Raw genomic sequence first — 27,450 nt, forward strand, 5'->3', positions numbered from 1 at the left:
ACAGCCAGAGAAGATAACTTGAGCAATGGAGTGTCTTGTTCATGGAACAGCCTGGAGACCAGTTTCACTAGATGGAACAGTACGTGCTGGGTGTAAGAAGACTGGAAAGGCAGAAGGAAGCTAGGTTATGAAAAGGGCTTTGAATGCCAAATACAAGCAGCTAGGTAGTAATATGGATAGAGCACTGACCCTGAAGTCAGGAAGACCTGAATTCAAATTCAGCTTCAGATACTTTCCAAATGTGTGACCCTGGGCAAGCCACTTAACCGCTGTCTGCCTCAGTTTCCTCATCTGTAAAATGAGATAATAATACCTCACTTCCAGGGTTGTTGTGAGAATCAATTGAGATAATTATTATAAAGAGTCCAGGATGACTTCTAGGTTATGAGTTTGAGAGACTAGGAGGATAGTGTTGCTGTCTACGATAATAGGGAAAGTAGGAGGGGAGAAGGTTTTAGGGGAAAAGATAATGAGTTCTGTTTTGGACATGTTTAGTTGCTGGACAAATTGCTGAACATGCAGTTTGAGATGTCTGAAAGAAATTTGGTGACGGGAGACCAGAGGTCAGCAGAGAAGTTAGGGCAGGATAGGTAGATATGAGAATCATCAGTATAGAGATGGTAATTAAATCTATGGGAGCTAACAAGATCATCAAGTGAAGAAGTATAGAAGGAGAAGAGAAGAGGACCCAGGACAGAACCCTGAGAGAAACCAACAGTTAGAATGTAAGATCTGAATGAAGATCCAACAAAGACAGAGAAGGAGCTGCCAGATAGGTAGGAGGAGAACCAGAGGTTAGGTAGGTAGGAGAACAAGGAGACTGGTGTCCCCAAAAACTTAGAGAAAAGAGAATATCAGGGAAGAGAGGGTGATTCACAACATTAAAGGCTGCAGAGAGGGCGGGGAGAATGAGGACTGAGAAAAAGCCATATGATCTGGCAACTAAGAGATCATTGGTAAGTTTGGAGAAAGCAATTTCAGTGGAATAATAAGGTCAGAAGTTGGATAATATGAGGTTAAGAAGTAGAGAAACCTATTATAGATGGCCTTTTCGGGGAGTTTAGATACAAAAGACAGAAGAGATATAAGATATAAGAGCAGGGATGGAAAGACCAAATGAAGGCTTTTTCAGAATGGAAAAAACATGACATAGGCCTATTTGTAAGCAGTAGGGAGTGAGCCAATAGACAGGGAGAAATTGAAAATAAGTAATACAGTGGGAATGACAGAGGGGGCAATCTTTAGGAGGAGAGAGGCTGGAATGAGATCCTTGAACAAGTGGAAGAGTCAACCTTAGTAAGGAATAAAGCCTCTTTATTATGTAAAACAGGAGTGAAGGAGGAGATAGTGGCAGAAGGCACCTGAGTGATAGAAGATATGGAAAAGGGAGAAGAGGTGCTTTATGGCTAATGGCCTTAATTATTTTTTCTGTAAAGTCTGAGGCAAGGATCTCAACTGGAACAGGGAAGGGGTTCATGGGAGAACTGAGGAGGGAAGGAAAGGTTTAGAAGAACCACTGTGGATAGGATTCCTAGCAGCAGTGAGGATCCAATTGAAGTTACATAACATGAATTTGTAGTGGACTCAGTCAGAGTGGTATCATGATTTTCTCTACCTTCATTCAGCAGCTTATGTGTAGGAAAGAAGGTGGCAAATGGTGGGAGTCATCCAAAGCTGGGACTTGGCAGACAATGAGTAGTCAATGAAATGGAATTCAACCTAACAGAAAAAAAAATTAATTGCCTATCATTTAGGATGCTTCGATGCCTTGAAAAAAGCCAGAAACTTGGAGTCTGGTGACTTGAGTTTTAATCTTACCAGTAAATACTCACTGCTGGTGTTTATTTATCTTGTGTATAGCTTGTTTATACATAAGTGTTTGCTTGTTGTCTTTTCCATTAGATTGTGAGGTCCTCAAGGATGGTGATTGTCTTTTGCTTCTTTTTGTATCTTAAGAGCTTATCACAGTATGGGGCATGTATAATAAATACTTATTGACTATTTGAGGCATGTGCATTTATTAAGCAATTACTATGTGGACACAAGTAAAGCAAGTAAGATGATCCTTGCTCTTAAGACTTACATTAAAATGGGAAGAGACAACAAAGGGATGCTAGAAAGGGGGTAGAGGGTGCCAGAGTTGGGGAACATGGTGAAGAGAGTACACAAAATGGGGTAGAGGCCTGTTACTGGGCCAGATAAGGCAAGAAGTTCACCTGTCAGTCCAAGAGAGAGCCATGGTTGGAGTCAGAGTTTCTGGTGGTGGGTGAGTAGGTGTGTAGGGCAACCATGGGAGGTGGTATGGAGGCTTGGCTCCCTGAAACAAGACAAAAGGCTCACCTTTGAGGCATCGAGCAAAGTGCTATGAGAAATGGATGAAAGGGGCAGAGTTGACTCACTCTGGGCAATCTTAATCCTTTTGCACTTAACAGAACTGAGGGAACCTAAATTGAGGTAGGTTAGAAGGGTATAATATAATAGGTTGGAAAAATTATGATAATGGCATGTGATTTCACAACTCCTTGGCTTTTTAAAAAGAACTCATTAAAAGTATGTCATGTATTTTTAAAATATGTCATTTACCTGACATCTCAGGAGGCCAGTCCCCTTTCTCTGTCTTTTTCTAGTTATGTTGTCAGGATTTTCTGAGGTCCCAAAGTAAAGGTCATTACCTCCTGGTGACTTTCACTATAGCTGTAAGTATTTGGCAAACTTTCCAAAATAATACTTTTTAGAGAATCATACAAGAATAGCCCTTCAAGCTATTACTTACACTGGCAAAAACTGATTTATTTGTCTAGGTTTCATCCTATTTCCTATACCTGGTGATTTTATACCATACAACTGTTTGCAAATTAATTTAGTTGACAATAAGCTCATATTAACTTCCTACTTTGAGATAGGGCAGGAATAGAGATGTGCTTTTTTAAAACTATGAAACAGACATTTTTCTTTGGTTCTCTCGCACCCCAAATTCCCATTTCAGTCCCTCTTAGTTTTTAGCTTACACATCCCTCCCAGGCAACTGGTACATTTCTGCTGCTCCCTGTTCCTGTGTCTCCTCTGTCTCACCACAACCTAGAACAATTAGAGATCCTTCCTCATTCCCATGGCCCTGAGATAGATAGATAGATAGACAGACAGACAGATATAGGTATATAAATGTCATTGATGCAGCTATTAAAAATAGACAACTGGCTGAGAATTTGATTGTCATTATATGTGTGTTCATGTTTCGGGCCAATGATGTATCTGAAAGGGATCTTTAATCATAGTAACAAGTGAGAGCAGCTTTAAGACCACAAAGAATATAGACACTGCCTTTCTTGTGACTGTCTCTGCTAAGGGAGAGATCTAATGAGATTGCTTAATTTAGAGCAACCCATTTCTCCTCTCTGGGATTTAGTTACTTTCTCCGTAAAATGAGGATTCTAGCTTTTATATTCTGTGACTTAAGAATGTTCCCTTCAAAAGATTTCCAAAGATATTTAGACAAAGAGTCACACGAGGGCACTCTAACCAATACCAATAGAGGGGAAAACAGTCAACGTTTTGAAACTTGTGCAAAACAACATTTTGTTTTGTTGATTTGTCCCTTGTTGATGATAGCAGTGAATTCTGGCTGGTATTTTTGCTCAGGGTAGGCTTTGCCCAACCGGGAAGTTTCTCAATCCCCAATACTTACCAGAATCTATTGAGGGAGTTTGTTTGAAGGCCCTGTACTTTTCTACGTGTTAGCTACCTTATCACACAAACTAATCCTTTCTACATGTAATCATGGCCTTTTATGTCTTGTATTAAGTTTACCTAGGAGTAGGATTACAGTTCAATAGGAGAGATTCATTAACTCCCCTCTGGCTACATTTCAATCTCTCCCTTCTAACTTGAGTATCACTGTCAAGCTTTAAAAAACTGCTTGCAGCAACACCCTAGGTTGCCTTACTCCTTAAAAGTTTATTATTCCTTGGGGCAGCTAGGTGGTACAGTGGAAAGAGCACTAGCCCTGAAGTCAGGAGGACCTGAGTTCAAATCCGTTCTCAGACCAAACTTGATACTTACTAGCTGAGTGACCCTGGGCAAGTCACTTAACCCCAATTGCCTAAAACTAAAAAAAAAAATGTTCAGTATTCCTACTGGACCACTGCCCAACTCTGAATTATCCTCACTACAGAATCACAACATTTTTTAGAGTTGGGAGGGACCTCAGTGGTCATCTAGTCCAACCCATATTTGAAAGGAATTTCATATCTGACAGGTGGTTATTCAATCTCTGCTTGATGACTTTCAAAGAGTAGGAAACCACCACTAGCTACAACAGTGGATAGGATGACCTGCAGTCAGGATGACCTAAATTAAAATCCAGCCTCAGATATGTCTTAGCTGTGTAACCCTGGCAAGCTACTTAACCTCTGTCTGCCTCAGTTTGCTCCTCTGTAAAATATGGATAATAATAGTACCTACTTCATAGGGTTGTCATGAGGATCAAGTGAGATAATCCCTGTAAAGCACTCTGCCCAGTGCCTGGCACATAGGAAGCACTTACAAATGCTTATGTCCTTCCTTTTGAGGTAGCCCATTCCACCTTTGTACAGTTCTTATTGTTAAAATATTTTTCCTGACATTCATCCTAAATCTGCCTCTTTATAACTTCTACCTAGTGATCCTGGTTTTTCCTTTTGGGGAAAAATCTGTGTAATCTTTTTCCATTGCTCTTCAAAAACCCAAACATAGCTATCATGTCTCCATTGAGGCTCCTCTTCTCTAGATTTGAACAGTCCACATTCCTTCAATCAATTCTCATTTAATATTATATCAAAGTACTGTATCATTCTGGCTATCCCTCCTCTGGATGCCATACGGTTTATGAATGCCCTTCCTATACTGCAATGCACAGTTGTTGTTCAATTATTTCAGTTGTGGCTTCATGACCCCTTTTTGGGTTTTCTTGGCAAAGGTACTAGAGTGGTTGGCCTTTTCCTTCTCTAGCTCACTTTACAGGTGAGGAAACTGAGGCAAACAGGGTTGAGTGACTTGCTCAAGGTCACTAGTAAGTGTCTGAATATAGATTTGGATTCAGGAAGATGAGTCTTCCTGACTTCAGGCCCAGCACTGTATTCCCTGTGCCACCTAGCTGCCCCTCTGTGAAGCACGGAGCTGAATATAATACTTCAGAGGCAGTCTGGCTAGGGCAAAGTACAACATTTTATTTCTGGAAGGTTAATATGATTAATTAATGATAATGTAATGATAATTGTATTTGATAATATAATTGATAATGTTAATTAATGTAGTTAATGTAGCAGTATTAATGTAATCCAAAATCTAATCAGATTTTTTTTTTAGCTGCCATATCACATTGCTAACCCATATTGAGCTTGTAGTCCATTTAAATCCCTGGATAGTTTTCAGACAAACTGCTACCTAACCATGACACCTCCATCTTGAACATATGAAGTTGAACCCAGGTGGAATACTTTACATTTATCCCTATTGAATTTCATCTTATTAGTTTCAGCCCAATGCTCTAGCTAGCCAAGATCTTTTTGGATCCTGACTCTGTTATTCAGTATATTAGCTATCCCTCCTAGTGCTTTGACATCCATAAATTTGACAAGTGTGCTACCTAGGCCTTTATCCAAGATAAAAATGTTCAAAAGTAGAGAGACAAGCACAGAATCCCAGAACCTTCTATTGGGGTCACTTTTTGCAGACATGATGGTGTCCTTAGAAATCAACTAAAAAACTAATTGAAACAAATAAAAACTTTAACAAAGTTACAGGATACAAAATAAACCCACATATATCATCAGAATTTCTATGTATTACCAACAAAACCCAGCAGGAAGAAATTGAAAGAGAAATTCTATTGAAATAACTGCATACAGTATAAAGACTTGGGAGTCCACCAGCCAAGACACAAACAAGAACCATATGAACACAATTATAAATACTTTTCACACAAATAAAGATATGTCTAAACAATTGGAAAACTATTAATTGCTCGAGTCAACTGAGCTAATATAATAAAAATGACAATACTATCTAAATAAATTTACTTATTCAGTGTCATACAAAACTACCAAAGAATTATTTTACAGAACTAGAAAAAATAATAACAAAATGCATCTGGAGAAACAAAAGGTCAAGAAAATCAAGGGAATCAATGGAAAAAAAAAGTAAAGTAAGATAGCCTCGAAGTACCAGATCTCAAATTAAACTACAATATGGTAATCATCAAAACAATATGGTACTGGATAAGAAAAAAAGTGATTGATCAGTGGAATAGATTAGGTACATAATATACAGAAGTAAATGAGCACAGGAACCTAGCATTTGATAAATCTAAAGAGCCAAGCTGTTGGGGCAAGAATTCACTATTCAACAAAAACTGCTAGGAAAACTGGAAAGGAATCTGGCAGAAAGTAGACATAGACTAACAACTCATACCATGTACTAAGATAAGCTCAAATGGATGCATCATTTAGACATATATGGTAATACCATAAGCAAATTAGGGGAGCATGGAAACTTTTACCTATCAGATCCACGTATAAGGGAAAAGTACATTACCAAACAAGGGATAGATTAGATCACAGGAGGAAAAATGGACACTTTGATTACATGAAATTAAAAAGATTTTGAACAAATAAAATCAGTGCTGCCAAAATTAAAAGGAAAGAAGGGAATTGGAAAAAATTTACAAGAAGTTTCTCTGATAAAAGCCTCATTTCTCAAATATATAGATAACTGAGCTAGCTTTATAAAAAACAAGAGCCATTCCCCATTTGATAAACGGTCAAAAGATATGAATAGGCAACTTTCAAAAGAAAAAATCAGTTATCAATAATATGAAAAAATGCTGTAAATCAGGGGTGGGGAACCTCTAGGTCCTTAAGTGTGGCCCTTTGACTAAATCCAAATTTCACAGAACAAATCCCCTTAATAAAAGAAATTGTTCTGTAAAACTTGGACTCAATCCAAAGGCTGTACCTAAGGACCTAGAAGGTCACATGTGGCCTTGAGGCCACAGGCTCCCCACCCTTGCTCTAACTCACTAATAATTAGAGAAATGCAAATTAAAACAACTCTGGAATACCATCTCACACACATCAAATTGGCTAGCATGACAGAAAAGGGAAATGACAAATGCTAGAGGGGAGATGGAAAAACAGGTACACTAATACACTATAGGCTGAGCTGTGGACTGATCCAACCATTCTGGAGAACAATTTGGGACTATGCCCAAAAGGCTATAAAGTTATGCATACCCTTTGACTCAACAATACCACTATACTTACTTTGTATCCCAAAGAGATCAAAGGGAAAAAGGAAAAGGAGCTTTATGTACAAAAATATTTATAGCAATTTATTTTTTTATGGTGGCAAAGAATTGGAAATTGAGGGGATGCTCAATTGGGGAATGGCTGAATAAGTTATGGTATATGATTGTGATGAAATTCTATTGTGTTATAAGAAATGACAAAGAGGATGGTTTCACAAAAACCTTAGAAGACTTATATGAGCCAATGCAAAGTGAAGTGAGCAAAATTAGGAGAACATTGTACAGAGTAACATTGTAATGATAATTAAGAACACCGATGAACTCGGTATAGATTGAAGCATGTTATTTTACTTTCTTTATTTCTCTTACTTTTTTTTTGTAACTTGGTTATTGCATTTCTTGCCTTCTCAATGGGTAAGGCAAGGGATGAAAGGTGGGAGAGAATTTGAAACAAAAATATTTTTTAAAAAAGAGTATTATTTTAAAGTAGATTCAGTTTTGAATCAATCTTCCTGGATCATTATCTAGCCCACATCTCTCTGTCTTTTCTGCAAGAAAGGTATGAGATTCTTGCTAAATGATTCACTAAAGTCTGTGTAAATTATATCTATAGTTAAAGGAGTTGTTGAGTTTTCATATAAATGAACAATAAGGTAGCAAGTATAAGCTTAAGACTATCCTCCTTCTTAAGAATGACTAGGGAAGCAGCTTTCTTTCTGAAACCAGATTTGTGCCCTGTTGACTAGAGAGATATTTGAAGTGACATATATAAATATATAAAAATAAATATAAATTGAGCCCAATACCCCTCTCAGAGACTGGAGAAAAGAATAATTGGTCTCAGGAGTGCTCCTGGGATTTGTCTGCTTTTCTGCACCCCCATCCCTACCTCAGTTAGCATGCTGCTGGCATTGCAGACACTGCCCTTGAATGATCCGTCTTCAGAGGCAGGCCATAACACATATCATATGTTATTATGACACCCACAAACTGAGTGATACATTTAAACAATCCATGTGGTCATACTTACTTTATGTAAATTGAGTCCCAAAGCTCATTGGTATGGGACTTTTCCCTCCTTTTTGGAGATTAATATCTCATACAAGTGAGAGAAGAGCTCTGGTCTTTTTTGGTCTCTGTGGTTTCTTGGAGTCTTTTCAGGTCTCTTGAGGTTCTTCAACACTTCTTCAGGCTCTGCAATTGCTTCAGGCTCTTCTGGCTTCCAGCTTCAAGAAAGAAGATGGAGGATGCCAACCCCACTTCTGGTTGCTGCAGAGAGAAAAGAGTCTGGGAAGGAGCCAACATGAGAGGAGCTAGGAGTCTTCATTATGTCCCTGTCCCTAGTGTGCAACACTAGAGACTTTAGGGAGTTTCCACATGGATGAGATCTGGGACTATCTCTCTTGATTGAGTTGTTACCTCATTCCCAATGTGAATAGGTAATGCAGGCTTTCTCTAATTTCTGTTTTGCTGTTGACTTGGATAAATGGGTTTCTTTGCTACTTCCTCTATGTTCATTGTGGAACTGACTTGTGGTGCAGTAGATGGGGACACAGTTAAGCCCTGTATATAAAGTTTGTGATATAGACTTTTCCCCATTAATGAACAGCAATCAAAAGTTTAGCTTAAACCTAGAAACGATGTCTCCTGGACTAAGAATATTTAAGGGGCTAGATAGATATAATTCTAGCAAAGCGGACAGTCTCCTGGACCCAAGCAACTGCTTCTCCTGCTGGCAGGAAATCAAGTCTTTCTTTGGAGAATGCACAGGGGAGGGCAAGCTATCATTGTCTATTCTGCCTCCCTTGGAGCTATACAACCACACTCCCTTGCTATATGTGGAGGACAGACTTCATACAAAAGCAGTTTTCTCCCTCTCTCATTCTTTTTGAATTTGCAACCCTTCTCTTTTTTAACTTTTTTTTATTAATTTATTTTGATTTATGAACAATCACTTCCATAAGCCTTGGAGTTTTAAATTTTTCTCTCCCTCCCTCCTCTCTTCCCTTCCCAAGATGGCATACAATCTGATGCAAGCTCTACATATACATTCTTATTAAACATATTTTCATATTAGTCATGTTGTAAGGAAGAATTAGAACCAATAGGAGAAACCACAACAAAGAGGGAACAAAACAAAACAAGAAAAAAATAGCAAAAAGTATGCTTTGATCTGCATTCAAACTCTGTAGTTCTTTCTTTGGATGTGGATAGCATTTTCCATCATGAATTGCTGAGAAGGGCTAAGTATATCAAAGTTAGTCATTGCACAATATGGCTATTACTGTGTACAATGTTCTCATGGTTCTGCTCACTCCACTCAGCATCAGTCCATACAAGTCTTTCCAGGTTTTTCTGAAGTCTGCCTGCTCATCATTTCTTATAGCACAATAGTGTTCCATTACACACATTCCATTACCACAACTTGTCCCGCCATTCCCCAATTGATGGGCATCCCCTCATTTCCAATTCTTTGCCACCACAGAAAGAGCTGCTATAAATATTTTTGTACATTTGGGTCCTTTTCCCATTTTTATGATCTCTTTGGGATACAGCCCTAGAAGTGGTATTGCTGGGTCAAAGGGTATGCACATTTTTATAGCCCTTTGGGCATAGCTCCAAATTGCTCTCCAAAATGGTTGGATCAGCTCACTACTCACCGATAGTTCATCAAAGTACCAATTTTCCCTCATCCCTTCAGCATTTACCATTTTCCTTTTTTGTCAAGTTAGCCAATCTGATAGGTGTGAGGTGGTACCTCAGAGTTGTTTTAATTTGCATTTCTCTAATCAATATTGATTTAGAGCATTTTTTCATATGACTATAGATGGCATTAATTTCTTCATCTGAGAACTGCCTGTTCTTATCCTTTGACCATTTATCAATTGGGAAATGACTTATGTTCTTATAAATTTGACTTAGTTCTCTATATATTTTAGAAATGAGGCCCTTATCAGAGACACTGGTTGTAAAAATTCTTTCCCATTTTTCTGCTTCCCTCCTAATGTTGGTTGCACTGGCTTTGTTTGTGCTACACCCCTTCTCAATGACTTTGCAGTAGTCACTCCCCACACCTAAAATGCTCTTCCTCCTTACCTCCTCTTCAGAGTCCCTCTCTCTTCCTTGAAGTACTACTTGAGCACTACACTCTGCATGAAGCCTTTCCTTATCTCTATCTCTCTCTCTCACACACACACACACACACACACACACAAAACTGCTAATACTTGAGGCAGCTAGATGGTGCAGTGGATAGAGCACTGGCCCTGAAGTCAGGAGGACCTAAGTTCAAATCCAGCTTCAGACGAAACACTTGACACTTATTAGCTGTGTGACCCTGGGCAAGTCACTTAACCCCAATTGCCTTAAAAAAAATTTTTTTTTAAAAACTGGTAATATTCTTCCTCCTAAACTGCCTTATATTTAACTGTTTGGGATACATTTGTAGTTATTAATTTTATATTTATGCTGTGTTTACTTTATGTGTACTTCCTACCACCCCTATTAGAATGTATGCTTTTTGTGAGCAGGGAGTTTCATTCTTTGTACTTGTGTCCCTAATACCTAGCACAATAGCTGACAGAGTAAGCACTTAGTAAATTGATTAGGTTTGAAAGGGAGTAGACTGATACATTCTCATCGGCCTTTGTTATGTGCATTCTCTTCTTGGCAGGGAGCCTTTCATTCCTACATTTTAAATTATGGTCTGGAAATCCTAATCACATTGTCAGACACCATCTTCTTAACCTGCTATTCCTTCCCCAAATGAATGTTTTTCTTTCCTGAATCACTTAATGTAAATGGGCAGCAGTGGCAAAAACACAACTCTATGCGCCTGTGGTCTTTAGTTTTTTCCCTAAGACTTTGCCATCTTTGGCAATATTTTCTAGGTTCCTTTTGGCAGTATCACTTATGCCCACACATGCCGCCAGAAGTGGGTAGCAGTCATCTGTTTTGACAAGTCTTGAGAAGTTGCATGTTATGTCTTGGATTCATGTCCCAGGAAGACAGCAGACCTCTCTATTGTTGTTATCAGGCTGATAAATAGCTGCCTTGGTTACCCCTGAGTCACCAAACAGCACTATCTACCATCTGCTTTCCCTGTTCCTACATCCTGGCTCCAGAGTGTTGGAAGAAATCAGGTACTGTGCTGACCTGGCTCAAAACAAATTCATGTTATCAAGCTTCATCTGTATTCAATACTATTCAATAATTTCTATTTTTTCCAGTTCTCATAGGTTTCGTAGTATATTCTAAGATGGCTAGTTCAAACCTTCTCCACCATCCTCAACTCCCCCATCCTACCTTCATCTCTGCTCTCTCTGATGATTGTTTCATATTGTATTTTTAAAAATCAAGGCTGTCAGGAAGAAGCTCCCTTGTTTTTCATCTTTTCTACCTTAACATAGTTTTATCTCTTCATCTATGCTTTCTCCCTTTCTTCATATTTCAGAAAAAGAAATGTTCATCATCATTTCCAAGGGTACCACCTCTATTTGTGCCTCATTCTCTAGAACATCTTCCAGGACCCTGCTCCTTCAATTATCTAATCTCTTTCTAACATCATCAGTCTTCTAGCCTTCACTTAAAACTGCCACCACATTATGCTATTGTCCTACTGACCTTCATTTCGCAGCCAGACTTTTCAAAGGAGTGGCAAGCCTGGGGAGATATTTTCAGGTAGACAAGCTCTTCAGCATACCTCAGACCTCCTACTCTGACTATGATTAAGATGACACAGTGCTCACATTAGAATATTTGAGTGAAGTATATTGATCTTTTTGTGTGTTTTTTAAAATTATTTCATTTTTCATTTCATTTTTAAAAGTTCATGTTGCTAGGCTAAAAAGGAGTTTGCTCAAGAAAAGTGAGTTTTAAGGAAAAAAATGTAAAAGAATGGAGGGTTTTGTTGCTAGTGAGGTCAGAAGGGCCTCACATAAGGATAGACTTCTAAACCCATACGTTCTTTGAATCAGAAAAGACCTCAGGGATCATCTGATCAAATCCCAATGTAAATCCTGAATCAAATCTAATAACAAGTCAAACCTAATAATCATATTATCCAAGCTCTGCTTAAATACCTCAACTGATATTGAATTTACTACTTCCCAAGGTAGTCCATTCCATTCTGGATAATAGAAATTCTAAGTAACTTTTCCTGATACTAAGTCAAAATATGCCTCTCGCTAATCTCTGTACTTTGGTTCTAAGTTTTCCCTCCTGAACCAGGTGGAATAGCTTTGGCCTAATTTAATTCTTCTCTTCTACAGATCAAACATCTCTGGTTTCTTCAACTAATTTTCCCATGGAATGGTTTCCAGTCCCCTCACCATCCTGATCAGTCTCCCCTGAATGCACTCTGGCTTGTTAATGATCTTCCTACTATGCTACTTCCTATTATGTCTAGGCGTATTACAAAACTTTAGATATAGTCTGACTATGGCAGAACACAGTGGATCTATCACTTCTATTGCACTGGAAACCATATACTTCTATTAATACAATGTCATTAACTCTTTTGGCTGTCACCACACATTGCTGGCTCATAGTGAACTTATTTATGGTTCACCAAAACTCCCAAAGTGTTTTTTTTTAATGTAGGAACTGCTTTCTAGACATTTCTCCCCAGACTTGTACTTCTGTAGATGATTTTTTATAACCAAAGTGCAGAAGTTAATAATAACCCACCCTTGCTCAATTTCATCTTTGGTCACATTCTAGTGTGTTGCGATCTTGTTAGAGGCTGTTTCTGTTGCCTTGGACTACTGAAATAGTTGTTAAATAATAATGGGAGAATAGGTGAATTTGCTTGTGTGCCAAGTACTCAGTTCTAAGTTTGTAGAGTCACAATTTAAACCTAGAAGGGATTGCAAAAGCCATCTGGTCCAGTGCCTTCCTTTTGTTGTTCAGTTGTGTCTGACTCTTTGTGACCCCATTTGGGGTTTTCTTGGCAAAGATACTAGACTGATTTGCCATTTCCTTCTCCAGCTTATTTTACAGGTGAGGAACTAAGGCAAATGGGGTTAAGTGACTTGCCCAGGGTCACATAGCTAATAAGTATCTGACCTGGATTTGAACTCAAGGAGATGAGTCTTCCTGATTCCAAGCCCAGTGCTCTATCCACTGCACCACCCAGCTGCCCCCATGCTTGCTTTTTTTTTTTCTTAACAAATAAGTAAATTAAAGCTAGGGAGGCCAAGTGTGACCTAGGGTCACACAGGTAGAAGGTATCAGAGTGGGGCTTGAGCCCAAGTTTTCTGACTCTAAACCCAGAATTACCTAGTTCAAAACCCCTTCCTCCATAATGTCATGGATGAGGAAACTGAGGCCCAGAGAAATGATTTACTAAAGGTCACATAAATAGTAAGTGGTAGGGTAGTGATTCAAATATAGATCCTTGAATTCCAAATACAATATTCTTTGCACTATACCATGCTTCTTTTCATTAACTTAAAAGTTCTCAAGATGAAAATTAGAATTAATGTTTTGTTATTGTTTACAAAAATTGATTAAAAATAGTTATATTTGAAATGGAAAGAAAAACAAAAGGCCCTATCTATGGTAGGTGGTGCAGAGGCTAGTGTGCTGGACTTAGAATCAGGAAAACTCATCTTCCTGAATTCAAATCTGGCCTCTGACACTTACTGGCTGTGTGACCCTGGGCAAGTCACTTAACCCTGTTTGCTCAGTTTCCTTATGTGCAAAATGAGTTGGAGAAGGAAATAGCCAACCACTCCAGTATCTTTGCCAAAAAAAAAAAATGGGGTCAAGGAGTCAGACGCAACTGACCATAGGCACTTACCATCCAGTTCCTGACAGTACTGAAGGTAATATAAAAGAATGATTTGCTGTTGTTGTTGTTGTTGTTGTTTGTTTGGGAACATGTAGTCATACGAGTCATTTGAGTATGTGAAGGACTCCTTTTATACAATTACAATAATATTGCTGTGTTCTGTAGGAAAAAATCTCCAAAATGATAGTAAATGTGGGATGCATAGATGTGTGACAGTGGAAAATAAACCCTGTGAAAGCTATCTCTTTCTCTCCTCTTTTTCTCTCCTTTATTTCTCTGGCCCTTGCATTATGAAAGGGACAAGAGGGAAGAAAAAAGGCAGATTGTCTTATTAAAATTAGAAAAATGTCGTGGGAACATTCCCAGAATATTCTTCAGTCTGTCATTAACAACTTGAGGGTTTTTTTTCCTTTTCTTGCTGTTGTCATCAAAAAGAGTAACTTCCTGAGTAAAGAAATTGAGGTTCTTGAAAATATATCCAAATTCAGTAAGTGGAGAGCCCCAAAAAGGGCTCAAGGGGATTTTTCTACCCCTTTTTAGAAACTGCTTTGGGTTATACATTTGAACCTCCTTAGGGGATTATTAGAGTTTTTCAGATTCTTAGAAAGACTCAGTTTCCTTCAGGTTATCTGCAAGCAGGCCAAGTTTAGGGAATCTGTAGATATTTACTTCCTAGGGTTCTGGTTGGGAAAGTTTTGTGTTAGACATACTATCAGCAAAACACCTGTTTTGTTACCAAGAAAAGGAAACATATATTTACAAATTAATCCTATGAGAATCAAACCTTGAGGCAGCAGAGTTATTACCTGGAAGAGATATTGTTATACTCAGGCCTGAAAATGCTTTTAACAAATGAGCATACACATATGTTTAAAGGAAGCAATTTTTTAATTTTCCTTTTCAAATATAAGCACTGATACCTAGGAAAAGGATTCATCAAAGGGTCTTTGAAAAATGTTTAAGCTTGATTCCTTCAAAAAGCAAATACTCAGCAATTCCAGCTGGTTAGCTTAGCTGATTTGATTATGTGTTAATGAGATTGAGGTCACAGATTCAGTCCTTGCATAGGCCCATTAGCTTTGGATAGAAAAAACTATGTTTTGTGTCTTGAAAGACTTCTGGCTTCCAGAGAAGTTTGTGTGGCAAAAGTTGCTGGCAATGGAGAAACATTTGACCTAAAATGAAGGACAATGTGAAGGTCATTTGTAGGTCTTTGGACTTGTGAAGGCCAGAAATTGAAATTGGGAAAGAGAAATTTGGGAAAACCTGAAGAACAGTTGAAAGGGAGTAACTTGAATTGGAGGAGAATTCATTCTGAAAAAAAGAAGAAGATTGAAGAGAAGGACCTGAGGAAGAGGACCCAGGGCAAAAGAAAATGTGGTTGAGATAGCAAGAGAGGTAAGATGTCCAGTCTTCGTCATCTGCTTGGTCATTCTTGGATGATTCGGTCAAACTCTTTTGAATGATTATGGAGAGTACAGTTGGAAATATACCTTTTTAGCCAAAAAAAATAAGGCTGAAAGGGTCATTCCGAATTTTAGGGGAAACAGAGGATTTGATTAAAAGTTGCTCTTTGAAAACTTTGTGTTTTTAAGCAACATTTATTCATGTATGATTGACATTTAACTATTAACTTTTTAAGTAAGTTTAGTTGAGTTTTAGTTTCTTTAGCTTGTTTGTTGAATAAAAATGATGTCTTTTGTAACTGAGTTTTCAACAAATGTTCACCTTTAAACAAATAAACAAAATCCTCTGGGTAAACGCTCTAATGAAATGTTCTTTGTAGGCCTATGAATAGGAACTGGACTTTTTAATTTCATTGACATACAGAACTCCCTCTACTAGTGTGGGTCAGCATTTTCTCTACAACTTGGAGTCTTAGAGAGTTGCCTAGAGCACTGAGAGGTTAAATGATTGGTCCAGGGTCAGAAATTATGAATTAGAGGTGAGACAATTCCAGATCCTCCTGGTTCCAAGGCCAGTTCCATTCACTGCACCATGGCTGCCTTTATTGTGAGCCTTTGAGGAGTGTATAAATATTTCAGTAACCTTAAAAATAGCAATTTAAATTAAAGAAAACCTCTAAGAATAGGGAAGTTCTGGTGGAATGTATAAATAATGAATTTCAAAAGTAAATCTAATATATAACTTGATAGTTTATTTAAAATAGTCATCATTCTCACTTTTTAGAGAGGCAGATTCTCCTGCGAGTCTTAGTACACCTGTACCCACCTCGATGAGATCACAGGTCCCTCAGAATATCCCCCAACCAATCCTAAATGGTACTGTGGTGTCCTGAAAGAGTTAATTCGTTTCCCTAGTTCTCTCATTTACTATGAGGGAGTGAATGCCTTAGGCCCTGGGGAGAATAAAGTCCATTAAAATACCAGTTCCATATTATACATTAAGATCCTCTGCTTAAACATACTAAACATATAGTTGATTTTCCCCTGTGGACTAATAGACTATGAGTTACAAAAATATAAAATTAAGAAGAAATGTTGCCAAAATATGAACCTGGAATTCATTAATATGGGTTGTCATTTCTCTATAAAAATACATCTGTTTGTGTGTTGCAGAAATTTTAGGTACTCCACAGACTAATAAAATTATTTTATAACTTGGTTGAAACTCAACTTATGGAATCTTGGTTTCTGCCCGGTCATACTGAACATTGAATTACCTAGGTTTGAACATCATTATGGCACTTTCTCATGTAAAACAAGAATGTCTTTTTACTAAAGGAGAAAATATAGGATCCAAGAGGGAGATCCACGCATCATTCACATACCAGACAAAAGGTCTTCAAGAAGTGTCCATTATTTCCCCCATAAGTAGTGTGAAAATGACTCTAATAGAAACCAGATATCCCCGTACCTTTACAGGAAGGCACTTTTACTAAGAGGCAGTGTATTCTGATGGAAAGTGTTGTAATTAGAGGCAAAAAGATCTCAGTTTAAGGCTCACTTCCAAAACAGACTAGCTGTGTGACCATGGGCAAGTCAATTAATCCCTCCAGGATTGGGGTTCCTTTTTTCATAAGATGAGGATAATGTGATTTATAGTGAGGTTCAAATGAGATAATGTATATAAAGTACTTTGTAAGAAATATATAAATGTTAACTGTTTACAGACAGCCCAAGGGCTAACAGTATGTTTAGAAAGAATTCAGATATTTTACCAATATGTATGTGTTTTCATTCATCCTCCTTCCAACTCTGCTTATACCTAATGGACAAATTGTGTTTTCCCACAAGATATGGTTAAAATATACTTCAATGATTGGTTAAATTTAAGCTCTAATAGATCCCTCCAAACAACACAGATCAAAACCCATCTGTGCTACTCCATCCTTATGACTTTCGTCTATTTCCTCCTGCAGAATCTCCACTGGCCACCCACTCGATGTTCTCAAGGCCTTTTTGTAGCTCTCTTGACATGCTCTATGTATCCCTGGAGCAGGCAGACTGATTATTCTTCAATCTTGTGATATGATTAACTTCTATTTTTTTCTGATCACATAGCTCTTCGATGATAGTTTTTATGTGGCTTCTTCTGAGGAATTCTTAATTCGTAATGTGCCCTCTACGTGCTACTCCATTGCCCTGTGAATAATCCACAATTTTACTTCTTCAGATTTTATGTTATTTCATGATGGAGAGGCTTATGCCGTCACCAGAACAATATTAGTGTTAGATAGTTGGGCCTTTATTGGAGGGAGAAATATGGTCATTAAAGGCACTGATCAGTTTCCCAAAGGGTTGGCCATCCGCCTGTATATCATACTTTGGCCAAAAGACATTCTTCATTCACTTAGTTATTCCTGTGCATTTAGGCCAAACTTTTTGAAATGATTACAGATTTCATTTATTAGACTCTCTAACAAGAATAATATCTAGCATTTATATAACTTTATATATGTTATCTTATTTTATTCTTACAACAACCCTAGGAGGAAGGTACTATTATTATCCCCATTTTACAAATGAAGCAGAGGGAGGATAAATGACTTGCCAAGGATCATACAGCTATTACGTGTCTGAGGCAGGACTTGAACTCAGGTCTTCCAGTTCAGGGTCAGCACTCTATCCACTGTTCTATAACATCACTGGGTTTGATACAATCGGCATCAGGTCATCTATAAGCAGAAGGATCTAAAGGCCTTCACCATCAGCATGGAATCCGTTTCCAGTTTGGATTTTGTGTTAGATGTCTAGACAATGGCTAGACCTTTGGTTCACATGTCTCCTTGTTTTACATGGCTAGGGAGGGCAAGAGAAGAGAATAAGTATTTATGTAGCGACTACTATGTACCAGGCACTGTGCTAAGCACTTCTTATAATTAATATCTCATTTGATTCTGACAGCAACCCTGTGAGGTAGGTGCTATTATTGTCCTCATTTTACAGTTGAGAAAACTGAGGCAAAAAGAGGTGAAGTGACTTGCTCGGGATCACACAACTAGTAACTAGTGTCTATGGCCAGATTCAAACTCATATCCTCCTGACTCCAGGCCCAGCACTTTATCCACTATGCCTGCTAATAATCAGAAGGTCTTTTTTTTTTTAATTAACTAATTTTTAGTTTTTGACATTCACTTTTTTAAGATTTTGACTTCTAAATTTTCTCCCCTCCTTCCACTCCCCCTTCACCAAGACAGCGTGCAATCTGACATAGACTATGCATATACAATCATGTTAAACATATTTTCACATTAGTCATGTTGTGAAAGAAGAATCAGAACAAAAGGGGTAAGCAACAACAAAAAAAGAGAAAATGGTATGCTTTCATCTGCATTCAGACTCCGTAGTTCTTTCTCTGGATGTGGATAGCATTTTCCATTATGAGTCTTTTGGAAGTGCATCATTGCACTGCTGAGAAGAGCTAAGTCTATCAAAGTTAATCATCGCATGATGTTGCTATTACTGTGTGTAATGTTCTGCTGGTTCTGCTCACTTCACTCAGCATCAGTTCATGCAAGTGTTTCCAGGTTTTTCTGAAATCTGCCTGCTCATCATTTCTTATGGAACAACAGTATTCCATTCCATTCACATTCCACAACTTGTTCAGCCATTCTTTAATTGATGGGTATTCCCTCAATTTCCAATTCTTTGCCACCACAAAAAGAGCTGCTATAAATATTTTTGTACATGTGGGTCCTTTTCCCTTTTTTATGATCTCTTTGAGATACAGACCTAGAAGTGCTGTTGCTGGGTCAAAGTTTTATAACCCTTTGGGCATAGTTCCAAATTGCTCTCCAAAATGGTTGGATCAGGTCACAACTCCACCAACAATGCATTAGTGTTCCAATTTTCCCCCATCAGCATTTATCATTTTCCTGTTTTGTCATATTAGCCAATCTGATAGGTGTGATGTGGTACCCCAGAGGGTCTTTAAATAAAGTTATGTCTATTGACTTCTTTTAAGAAATCTTACATGACTTTTAACATGTGTTTGGGAGATATCTTATTGGAAGAAATTAATTAAGGTAGAGTTTTGTTCTACTGCCATCAAATGCTTTTCAAAAAAATAATTATAAGAAAGCTTTGAAAATAACACTGAATTTACTGTAAACTTAAAAAGAAAAACAAGCTGTTGTATAATGCAGATTCACAGCTTCATACACAATCTTCTTTTTCTGTGCTGCTTGGGCTGTGGAAGTGATCATCTTATTTAACATTGGTTAAGTTCAGAATAAAAAGAAGAAAAAGGAAAAATAATCAATCAACAAATAGTAAACACAATAGGATCTCATATTTTCTATGTCTTTTGACTGTAAAGATGTGTAGAGTGCTGTAGAATATCATTTACAAAATTCTACCTGTCCTCTTTTCAAAACGTAGTTGTTTCTTGCCAAACTTTCTATATATTTTGTTTTTTCCCTTCATAGCTTCTCATTGTTTTATAAGGTTATACTGCTCGTAGCCCTTCACCATCTTTTTCCATAAGATTTAACAAATAAATTTCACATTTCTTCTTGGCAAAGAGATCAAATGTTTGCTGGCTGAGGCATAGATCTTTTGATCTACTTGTTGTAGTGACTGATTTATAGTTGCTAAACTTCCTTAAGAAGTGCTAAGAGTCTGGATTGACATCTGTTCTTTCATCCATTTCCCATTTTTTCACCATCAACACCTTTTAAAAAACAGATCAGGTTGTTGTTTCAATTGTATGTTATATCTCATCATTTTTATTCCTTCCAGTTTGTTATGGATTTTGATATTGGCTCTAACAAATCAAATAGCCCAACTCTACACAGATGAGTAATTGGAAATGACTTCCTCACCAGTAAAAAGTTATTTCTTATCTGTTAAAATACAGTTTCATTTTGTGATGTTAATTGGCATTCATCATGTCCTGTACTTTGCAATTCTATGCTTAAATAAAATATCCGTAAGAAGGCATGAGACTTTGGTATAGCCTGCAAGAGTTAGGCCTTTCTTGTTAGCTCCCTGAGGGTAGGAATTGTTTTGTTTTTGTATTCCCAGCACCTAGCACAGAGTAGGTGCTCACAAATATTTGTTGTTTGATTGACAATGGTTTTTTTTACTCCTTCCTTTCTAGAATTCTACTAGTTTTCGCTTGATATTTGTCTTTTGGCATGTCATTCCATTGCAGATCAATCACTTCCAATTAAAGGTTAGGTGGATTTTCCTCAAATGCAGTTAAATATATTTTGAAATATGGAAATTCCTTTTGCACTTACATCAAGGTCCAAAAAATGCTGCTTTTTGACAGCATGGAAAGTATGTAAAGTAGTTTGATATTACTTATGATTCAAACATTAGCTGTCATCAAATCGACTTTGCTGCCTTATGTTTCTCATATAAGTACTGGTTTGCGTGGTAATTTTAGGTTGAATTCATTAAGAGACATTATCAAGTCTGTAGCAAAAGCTGATTTCCAAAGCCATTCAGTAGTTGAGGGCAGTTCTCATTTAGAACATTTCAGTATTGGCTTGAGCTCAAAAATTGTAAAAAAAAATTTTTTTTGTCAGCTTTTCTTGTTTTGATGTGGGTATGTACTGGTAATAAAAAATGTCACTGTAAGGCGATATGCCTGGCACTTGAAATGCTGCAGAGTTATAACTGTGTCACTGAGATTTGTGGAGCACCAAGGAGCAGTGTGAAGCTCTGAGGATGCTAAGTCTTTGTCTCAACTACTCAACTTTGTTGTTTTAGTGTGGGAGCAGTCTTAGACTCTGAGTGTGGACAAATGAGTGTGTCTGTGTTCCAATAAAACTTTATTTAAAAATATAAAAACGATCCTTAGCTCATGGCCATACAAAAACCATGAGTAGGTTAGAGTGGGCCTGTTGGCTAGAATTTGCTGGCCCTTGGTATACGTAATGTTCTGTACCTGTGGTCCCACACCTTTACAAGGAAGGAAATAAGATGTATTTTTTCATCCCTTCTTCAATGTTAAGCTTGGTTATTATAATTAAACAATCTTCAGTTACCTTTTTTTTTTTGGTTTTTCTATCTGTATTGTTATAATCACTGTATATATGATTTTTCTGGTTCTGCTTACTTTACTCTGCATCAATTTAAATGTCTTTCCATGAATTCTTCATATGTGACATTGTGGTAATAATGTTCCATCACCTTCATGGATCATTATTTAGTCTTTTTCCAATTAATGAGTACCTACTTCGATTCTACTTGCTTGCTACCACAAAAAGTATTTCAATGAATGTTTTGGTGTTTCTAGGACTTTTCTGTCTTTTAATTTCTTGGGCATATGCTTAGCAACAAGACCTCTGGGTCAAAGAGTATAACATTTTAGTCAAAAAATTTTAGCGTAATTTCAAATAGCTGCAGTTATTTTAATAGTGGTATTTTGTAAATATTCATCACAATCACTGTAGTACAAGACAACCAGATGTTCCAGGAAAGTATGTTTCTTGTTGCCTTTGCATGTAAGATCAAACCAACTCCTTTATTGACTCATCCGTGAGTCATTTTTCCATTTAATCTCAACTTCTTTTTTGTCTTCTGGTTTCATTTATAGAAAGAATGCCAATAAAGGGGGTTGATCAGGGAGTTCCCTAGTCAGCTTGATGAATTTATAGAAAGGTAAATCTTTGTATAAGACTTCGTACCTGCCTCTGAAGAGTATGAACATGACCATTGGATCCAATCTTGGCTTAGTATGTATTGATCGAGGATGAATTAGCTGGCTTGGATTGTTATGAGAAGATCCTCTCCTTCCTTCTTTCCCCCCACTTAGTACTAGAGTATAAAAGGGAACTTGCCTCACTCACTTGGCTTTTGCTTTTTTTCTTCACCCTTTTATCTTCTTCCCTTTTTGGAGGACAGACTAGAGAATTACAAAACTAAGAACAAATTCCAGGAGTCACTAATGGCTTCGAAGTGACAAAATTCATGGGAGTTGCACCTGCTTTCACTCACGAGGCCAGAGGGAAGGATACCTGTTGTCCAGAATTCTGGAACTCTAAGGACCTGGATACAGGCAATGGCAGAGGCATACTAGCTCTTAATTACATGGTCCTAGTGGAGGGGAACCATGGAGCCAAGTGGTGCATATTACTAACCCCAAGCCTTTAGAAAGAGAAAAGAAAATCATGGAGAGTGTCAACCTTGCAGATAGCCTCACTATCAACCTCAGGTTCAAGAGTTTTGTGTTCCAGCCTATTCTCTAGAGAGAGAATAGGAGAGCCTGAGCCATGTTAGTCTCTCCACTACCTTGCTGGCCATGTTCAAGAGTACTCAGACCCATTTTCTAAAGAAGGATGGGGAACTGCTACACCACACCAGGCTTTCAAGGAAGAAAAAGATTTAAAACCATGCTTTGAAAGAATAAAGGTCAATGGGAGACCAAGAATGAACATTGCATATTATGAAAAGTCATGATTGAATTATGATTTGCACCTCTGAAAAGTGTAGTTGTATCAATGAAACAATAAAACTATTGAAGAATTGAAGTATGAATTGTGTAATGGATCATATTTATTTTTTTGCCTTTCAATACCTTTATTTAAAAAATATATTTAGCATTTTATTTTTCCCCAGTTCCAGGTAAAAATAATTTTTGACATTCATTTTTAAAACTTTGAATTTCAAATTCTCTCCCTTCCTTCCTTCCCACCCTACCTCATTGAGAAGGCAAGCAATTCGATATAGGTTATACAGGTGTAGTCAGGCAAAATATTTCCATAATAGTCATATTGTGAAAGAAGACAGAGACCAAAAAAACCCTCAAGAAAAACAAAGTAAAAAAAAGAATATGCTTCAATTTGTATTTAGACACTATCAGTTCTTTATCTGGGGATATGAATAGCATTTTTCATCATAAGTCCTTCAGAGTTGTCTTGGATCATTGTATTGTTGAGAATAGCTAAGTCATTCATAGCTAATCATCTTATAATATTGCTGTAATGTTACAGTACATTTCATTTTGCATCAGCTCATGTAAGTCTTTCCTGGTTTTCTGAGATCATCCTGCCCATTATTTTTTGTAGCACAATAGTATTCCATCATAATCACGTACCACAATTTGTTCAGCCATTCCCCAATTGATGGGTATCCCCTCAATTTCCAATTCTTTGCCACCAAAAAAGAGCTGCTATAAATATTTTTGTATATATAGGTCCTCCCCTCCCCCTTTTTAAAAATCTCTTTTGGGATATAGGCCTAGTAGTGGTATTGCTAGGTCAAAGGGTATGCCTGGTTTTATAGCCCTTTGGACATAGTTCCAAACTGCTCTGCAGAATGGGTTGAATCAGTTCATAACTCCACCAACTATGCATTAATGTCTCATTTTTTCCCCATCCCCTCCAACATTTGTCATTTTTCTTTTCTGTTCTGTTAGCCAATCTAATAGGTATGAAGTAGTACCTCAGAATTGTTTTAATTTCCATTTCTCCAATCAATAGTGAGTTAGAACATTTTTTCATATGGCTATAGATAGCTTTGATTACTTCATCTGAAAACTGTTCATACATTTTGATCATTTATCATTTGGGAAATGGCTCTTATTTTCATAAATTTGACTCAGTTCTCTATATGTCTGAGACATGAGACCTTTATCAAATTTGTTTATTGAATTCTCTCTCTCCTTTCACCTTGGGCCTCCTCAAAAGTGTTTTGCTTCAGCAATCATCAAAACTGCTTGCTACTGGCTAAGAAATAGGGAGATGGATCAGTGGAATAGGTTAAATATGCAAGACACAGTAGTCAATGACTATAGTAATCTATTATTTGATAAACCCAAAGACCCCAGCTTCTGGGATAAGAACCCACTCTTTGAAAAAAACTGCTGGGAAAACTGGAAAAGAGTATGGCAGAAACTAGGCATAGACCCAAATCTCACACCATATACCAAAATAAAGTCAAAATGGGTTCAGGACTTAGATATAAAGGCTGATACCATAAGTAAACTGGGAGAACAAGGAATAGTTTACCTATCAGATCTATGGAGAACAAAAGAATTCATGACCAAACAGGAGATAGAGAACATTATGAAAAGCAAAATGGATAATTTTGATTACATTAAATTGAAAAGTTTTTGCACAAACAAAGCCAATGCAACTAAGATTAGAAGGAAGGTAGAAAATTGGAAAAGAATTTTTACAACCAGTCTCTCTGATAAAGGCCTCATTTCTAAAATATATAGAGAATTAAGACAAATTTATAAGAACACAAGCCATTCCTCAATTGATAAATGGTCAAAGGATATGAACAGACAGTTCTCAGATGAAGAAATTAAAGCCATCTATAGTCATATGAAAAAAATGCTTTAAATCATTATTGATTAGAGAAATGCAAATCAAAACAACTCTGAGGTACCATATCACACCTATCAGATTGGCCAACATGACAAAACAGGAAAATGATAAATGTTGGAGAAGATGTGGGAAAATTGGAACACTAATACATTGTTGGTGGAGTTGTGAAATGATCCAACCATTTTGGAGAACAATTTGGAACTATGCCCAAAGGGCTACAAAAACGTGCATACCCTTTGATCCAGCAATAGCACTTCTAGGGCTATATCCCAAAGAGATCAAACAAATGGGAAAAGGACCCACATGTACAAAAATATTCATAGCAGCTCTTTTTGTGGTGGCAAAGAATTGGAATTTGAGAGGATGCCCATCAGTTGGGGAATGGCTGAGCAAGTTGTGGTATATGAATGTAATGGAATACTATTGTGCTATAAGAAATGATGAACAGGCTGACTTCAGAAAAACCTGGAAAGATTTATATGGCCTGATGCTGAGTGAAGTAAGCAGAACCAAGAGGACTTTGTACACAATAACAGCCACATTATGCAATGACTAAGATTGTTAAACTGAACCCTTCTCAGCCTGGAAGTTGAATCACTATCACTTATTTTTACCTTCTGTTGAGTTTTGTTTCATCTTTCTGATGGTTCCTCGTATTGGTTTTAATTTTTACTTACAACTTCACTAATGTGAAAATATGTTTAATGGATATGTAAATGTAAAGCCTATATCAGATTGTGCGCCATCTTGGGGAGGGTGGGGGGGGGAGGAAGGGGGAGAAAAATTTTCAACTCAAAAGCATGTGGAAGTGATTGTTGATAAATCAAAATAAATTAATAAAAAAAAAAGTGTTTTGCTTCTAACTACCCCCTCCCCCAATCTGCCCTCCCTTCTATTACCCCTTCTTCTCTTATCTCTTTCCCTTCCTGCTTTCCTGTAGGGTAAGATAGATTTCTATACCCAATTGAGTCTGTCTGTTATTCCGTCTTTGAGCCAATTCTGATGAGAGTAAGGTTCATTCACATCCCTTCACCCCCCCTCCTCTTCCCCTCCACTGTAAAAGTTTTTTCTTGGCTTTTTTATATGAAATAATTTACCTCATTCTACCTCTCCCTTTCCCTTTCTCCCAGTACATTCCTCTCTCACCCTGTAATTTTACTTTTTTAGATATCATCTCTTCATATTCAACTCACACTTGTTTTTTTGTTTTGTTTTGTTTTTTGTTTTTGTTTTTTTGCTTGGCAATGGGGTTAAGTGACTTGCCCAGGGTCACACAGCTAGTAAGTGTTATGTGTCTGAGGCCAGATTTGAACTCAGGTCCTTCTGAATTCAGGGCTGGTGCTTTATCCACTGCGCCACCTAGCTGCCCCTCAACTCACACTTGTGCCCTCTATCTATATATACTCCCAACTGCCTTATTAATGAGAAAGTTCTTATGAGTTACAAATATCATCTCCCCATGTAGGAATGTAAACAGTCTAACCTTATTAAGTCCCTTATGATTTCCCTTTCCTGTTTACCTTTTTATCCTTCTCTTGAGTCTTGTATTTGAAAGTCAAATTTCCTATTCAGCTTGGGTCTTTTCATCATTAATGCTTGAAAGTCCTCTATTTTATTGAATATCCATTTCCCCCCTAAAAGATTATACCCAGTTTTGCTGGGTAGGTGATTCTTGGTTGTAATCCTAGCTCCTTTGTCCTCTGGAATATAATATTCCAAGTCCTGAAGCTTCTAAATCTTGTGTTATCCTGACTGTGGCTTGATACTTGAATTGTTTCTTTCTGGCTGCTTATAATATTTTCTCCTTGACCTGGTAGCTCTGGAATTTGGCTATAATATTCATGGAAGTTTTCATTTTGGGATCTCTTTCAGTAGGTGATTGATTTCTGTTTTACCTGCTGGTTCTGGAATATCAGGGCAGTTTTCCTTGATAATTTCTTGAAAGATGATATCTAGGCTCTTTTTTTTTTTATCATGGCATTCAGGTAGTTCAATAATTTTTAAATTATCTCTCCTGGATCTATTTTCTAGATCAGTTGTTTTTTCCAATGAAATATTTTACATTTTCTTCTATTTTTTCATTCTTTTGGTTTTGTCTTATTGTTTCTTAATTATTTGCTCAATTCTAAATTTTTAAGGAATTATTTTCTTCAGTGAGCTTTTGTACCTCCTTTTCCGTTTAGCCAATTCTACTTTTTAAGGAGTTTTTTCTTCAGAATTTTTGTGCCTCTTTTTCCATTTGGCCAGAGCTGCTTTTTCAAGGCATTCTTCTCCTCATTGGCTTTTTGTACCTCTGTTACCATTTGGCTAAGTCTGTTTTTTAAGGTGTTATTCTCTTCAGTATTTTTTTGTATCTCCTTTACCAAGCTGTTGACTCATTTCATCATGATTTTCTTGAATCACTTTCATTTCTCTTCCCAATTTTTCCTCTACCTCTCTTGTTTGATTTTCAAAATCCTTTTTGAGCTCTTTCCATGGCTTGAGACCAATTCGTGTTTTTCTTGGAGGCTTTGGATGTAGGAGCTTTGACTTTGTTATCTTCTTCTGAGTGTATGTTTTGATCTTCCTTGTCACTATAGTAACTTTCTATGGTCAGAATTTTTTTCTGTTGTTTGCTCATTTTCCCAG

The sequence above is a fragment of the Phascolarctos cinereus genome, unplaced genomic scaffold (genome assembly GCF_003287225.1).
Source record: "Phascolarctos cinereus isolate Bilbo 61053 unplaced genomic scaffold, phaCin_HiC Scaffold_726;HRSCAF=1367, whole genome shotgun sequence".
NCBI lineage: Eukaryota > Metazoa > Chordata > Mammalia > Diprotodontia > Phascolarctidae > Phascolarctos > Phascolarctos cinereus.